The sequence below is a fragment of the Mustela lutreola genome, chromosome 3 (assembly GCF_030435805.1).
Source record: "Mustela lutreola isolate mMusLut2 chromosome 3, mMusLut2.pri, whole genome shotgun sequence".
Classification (NCBI taxonomy): Eukaryota; Metazoa; Chordata; class Mammalia; order Carnivora; family Mustelidae; genus Mustela; species Mustela lutreola.
The window spans coordinates 1,425,321-1,429,900 of record NC_081292.1 but is presented as its reverse complement, the minus strand read 5'-3'; the positions used below and the strand labels follow the sequence as shown (position 1 = coordinate 1,429,900).

The 4,580-nt window shown below is 57.6% G+C and overlaps 1 long non-coding RNA gene across 1 annotated transcript; it reads left to right on the top strand.

Moving 5' to 3' along the window:
* Window positions 1-3,225: 3,225 nt before the first annotated feature.
* Window positions 3,226-4,050, top strand: LOC131827804 (uncharacterized). Its single transcript, XR_009352148.1, has 2 exons — window positions 3,226-3,485; window positions 3,620-4,050. It is a non-coding gene; the product is annotated as an uncharacterized LOC131827804 (long non-coding RNA).
* The last annotated feature ends 530 nt before the right edge of the window (window positions 4,051-4,580 follow it).

Here is a 4,580-nt window from a genome sequence, read left to right as displayed (position 1 = left end):
GAATTGTCCAATAGAAATACTGATTTGGGTGCAAAGGTGTGTGCGGATGATCTGTAGAGCCGTGAAAACAAGAGCCTGGAAACACACTAAGTACAAACTGAAGGGGCAGGCGCTGAGCCACAGCTCCTGACGCGGCCACTTACAGACCAGATTTGGGTCCTGAAATTCAAGTATCTCTAAGACGTGTTGTCAGTTTTTAAGATCAAGGCACATCCCGATCCTGTGGACTAACGTGTGGAGGGACAGAGGTGAGTACACAGCAGGCAAATGTCCAGGGAAGGGCTGGAAGTACTTTGCATAAACCTGACTGGGGCCTCTGCCCTCCCAACCAACCCGCCCCTCAGGAGGGACCCGGGGGAGGACAGGCAACCAGTGATGTGTCCACTCCCTTCCCGGGAGCGATTTCTCACCAGGTTTTCCCAGCACCTGTCATGGGGCAGGTGACCCGCTTGTTTGAGGGACCTCCTTGCTCCGGCCAGGTGCACAGGGAATGTTAGTCAGGTAGAAGAACTAATTGCATGGCAGCGGCCGCAGGGGAACATGGCAGAGACCCCTGGAACCTCCATTATCTTGGCACGGTCCCCTTCCTGCCAGCTATCCCCAGACTTGTGCTTTGGGTCTGATCTCGGACGAGGCCTGCAGGGGTGGCTGTGTGTGGGGCGGGAGGGTGGTCGGTGTGCCCGGCTAGGGCAGGGCTGCTGCTGGGCCTTTAAGCCTGGCCTTGCCCTTGTCCCCAAGGGCAGAGCTGCCCTGTCGCTCTTGCCCACCAGCAGGTGGGGCTGGCGGTCACATTCTAGAAAAGGACACCGTGGTGGATGGACCAGTCGTGAAAATCTAGCTTGCAATTTACAGCAGTCAGAATGGTCGGGGTCCATCCCAAGAGTGTGCGGTTTTGGGTTTTTACCCGTTTGCCCACTTTTGACCTTTCTGAGGCCATTCTAGCCTTTTTTCCTTAAACTTATTTATTTGACAGAGAGAGAGAGTGAGAGCGGGCACAAGCAAGGGGAGTGGCAGGCAGAGGGAGAGGGAGGAGCAGGCTTTCTGCCAAGCCAGGAGCCCGATGCCGGACTCCCGGATCAAGACCTGAGCCAAAGGCAGACACTGAACTGACTGAGCCCCCCGGGCGCCCCCCATTCTAGCCTTTTGTTCTAAGGACTCATCTTCCCAATTTCATGTCACACGCAGGCGTTGCAAGCTAAGCAGAAAGTGGGGGCCTGCCTGAGGCTGTGAGCTGGGGAGCCGCGGACACTGTCTGTCCCCCACACCCAGCGTCAGGAACACGAGGAAGGAAGGGACCCAGACTCGGACTCGGAGAAATGCCATCTCCCTCAGGAAGCAGAGATGCTCGGGGTTCTGCCAGCCACTCCCCTCCCCCGAGGGCCAGCCCTTCACTTGGCATCAGGACAAATGTCATCGGGACCCAGATGGGTCAAAGTTCAAAGGAGAGACAGCAACTTCAGAGAGACTCTGCTCCAGCTGTGGAAGGGACTTGCTGGCCAGCAAAGGGAAGGCTTCATAGTTTCCAGGATAGAAAAGGTCCATCTTGGGGTTCCCAGCGGCTCAGTCAGTGAAGCATCTGCCTTCGGCTCAGGTCACGTTCCCAGGGCCCTGGGATCGAGCCCCGTGTCAGGCTCCTTGCTCCATGGGGAGCCAGCTTCTCCCTCTCGCACTCCCCCTGCTTGTGTTCCCTCTCTCCCTGTGTCTTTCTGTCAAATAAATAAATAAAATCGTTAAGAAGAAAGAAAGGAAACGTCGATTTTACGCACAAGAAAATTTAAAGTATATAGAAAGCTGAGAAAATGCACAATGGGAGATTTTTATCTTTAATACATGAGCAAGTGTTAAAATTTCCATGCAGGCAAATCACAGGAAGGAGGGGCCAGTGATTCTGAAGCACGTGGACAGACAGACGGGAACCCTCAGCCTCCCTGGCAATAAAATTCCAACAAGGGAGCCCCGTATCACCCAGCCCATGCCTTCCACTGTTCTATTTGATTTTGGGTCATAAAACCCAGTGTTACGCAGAGTTACGAATGAGCCCTGAGGAAAACAGCACATAGCTGGGGGTTCTTCTAGAAGGCAGTAGGCTCATCTGCGCCCAAAGCTTTAGACTATCCCCAGCCTCTGACCTGGTCATCCCAATTTAAGAAAATTATTGGAAGTCAATAAACAAAAATGCAATGTGCTTTTACGACTATATTATTCATTTCAGGAAAGGCATGAGCGAATCAGTTCGAAGGAGAAGAACCAGAGGAAGAGGAGAGAGCGCGATTTTTCAGAGGGTTAAGAGACTGACAGAGATTGTAGGTCTGGGCCTGGAGGCAGCTAGGGGAGGTGATGGGGGCTCAGCCCAGGAGCCCCGGGAAGACCAACAGTGGCCAGCTCCCCAGACCATACCCTGGACAGTGGCAAGGACCCAGCACAGACACACACAAGTGTCTTGTAATGTCTCACATCTGTGAGAAGATGGTCTCTCTTGGAATCTGAAGTATGGAGGTGCCAGGCCCAGTGGTGGGGCAGGCCAGGAACTGGGGCGGGGAGGTGGGGCCCAGAGACGGGGAGCGCCATGCCTGAGGTCACACAACATGTCAGCCTCACAGTGAGATCGGGCCCCAGACTCCTAACACTGCGTCTCCTGGGTATTCCTGAGGCTGGCCCCTCTGCGATTAACCGAGGTGGGCTCCAGGACGCAGGGCCAGTCGCGCCCCGGCTGCTGCAGCTCCGCCCCCGGCCGCTGCAGCTCCGCCTCCCGGCCGCTGCAGCCCCGCCCCCGGTCGCTGCAGCTCCGCCCCCCGGCCGCTGCAGCTCCGCCCCCGGTCGCTGCAGCTCCGCCTCCTGGCCGCTGCAGCCCCGCCCCCCCCGGCCGCTGCAGCCCCGCCCCCGGTCGCTGCAGCTCCGCCTCCTGGCCGCTGCAACCCCGCCCCCGGCCGCTGCAGCTCCGCCCCCCGGCCGCTGCAGCTCCGCCCCTGGTCGCTGCAGTCCCGCCCCCGGTCGCTGCAGCCCCGCCCCCCGGCCGCTGAAGCTCCGCCCCCCGGCTGCTGAAGCTCCGCCCCCTGGCCGCTGCAGCTCCGCCCCCCGGCCCCTGCAGCCCCGCCCCCGGCCGCTGCAGCTCCGCCCCCTGCCGCTGCAGCTCCGCCCCCCGGCCGCTGCAGCTCCGCCCCCCGGCTGCTGCAGCTCCGCCCCCCGGCCGCTGCAGCCCCGCCCCCGGCCGCTGCAGCCCCGCCCCCCTGCTGCTGCACTGGCCACGTGGTTGCAGAGAGCTGTGCTCCGACGGGAGGACTTGGAGAAAACCAGACTCCGTGGAACGCAGGGCAGCGGTTTTGATGGCTATCCTTTCCCGGCCTGGGGAACCCGGGACCCACGGGACAGAGGGTTATTGATTGAAACCTGCAGAATGCACTCTTCACCCCTTTGAGCAAACCTGCCAGCGCCTGCCTGGACCTTTTCAGATAACTCTCCCATTCTGTGGGGATGCACAGGAAAAGGTAAGTGAAGTCATGTCTCCTCATGTACCCAGGATCGGGGCTCAGAGTGTGACCAGGGTTGGAGAGGGCCCAGCGTGTGACTGGGATCAAGTCTACCCTCTGCCCCATACTTCTCCCTCTTCCTTTCTGTGCAGCCTACACCCTGCAGTCAGTAACTGTAACGACCTGTCTTACAACCTGGGCATGCCTGTGCCACACGCTGTGTGGAATGCCCATATGGACCATCTCCTTCACTCATCCTAAGGACCTTGAGATGGACACAACCACCTCAGTCCCATTCTGGCAAGAGAAGACTGAGACCAGCATTTTCCTGGCAAATGCATGTACTTGGATTAAAAACGAGGTCTTCAGGGGCACCTGGGTGGCTCAGTGGGTTAGCCTCTGCCTACCACTCAGGTCATGATCTCAGGGTCTTGGGATCGAGTCCGCATCGGGCTCTCTGCTTGGTGGGGAGCCTGCTTCCTCCTCTCTCTCTGCCTGCCTCTCTGCCTGCTTGTGATCTCTGTCTGTCAAATAAATCAATAAAACATTAGAAAAAATTTTAAAATAAAAAACGAGGTCTTTAGACACCTGGGTGCCGCAGTCGGTGAAGTGTCTGCCTTCCGCTCAGGTCATGCCAGGGTCCTGGGATGGAGCCCCGCGTCTGGCTCCCTGCTCAGCGGGGAGTCTGCTTCTCCCTTTCCCCAACCCCCTGCTCGTTTTCTCAATCTCCCGCTTTCACGCTCTCTCTCAAATAAATAAACAAAATCTTAAAAAAAAAAAAAAAAAAAAAAAAAACTATGGGAAAAAAAGCGGAGGAAGGAAGGAAGGAACCAGGCTTTCTTGGGGCCCCTGGCTGACTCAGTCAGTGACGCATGTGGCGTGATCTCAGGTTTGTAAGTTTGAGCTCCAAGCTGGGTGTTGAGATTGCTTACAAATAAAATCTAAAAGGGTCGGAAGGAAAGATGTGAAGAAGGAAGGGGGAGGGAGGAAGGAAGGGGGGATGGAAGGGAGACAGAAGAGAAACCGGGTCTTCTCAGACTCTGCCGATCTCGCCTGCCACTCCGCAGCCTCCTGCTGAAGGACCCACGAGCTCCGTGGCGCCCAGCCTCCCTG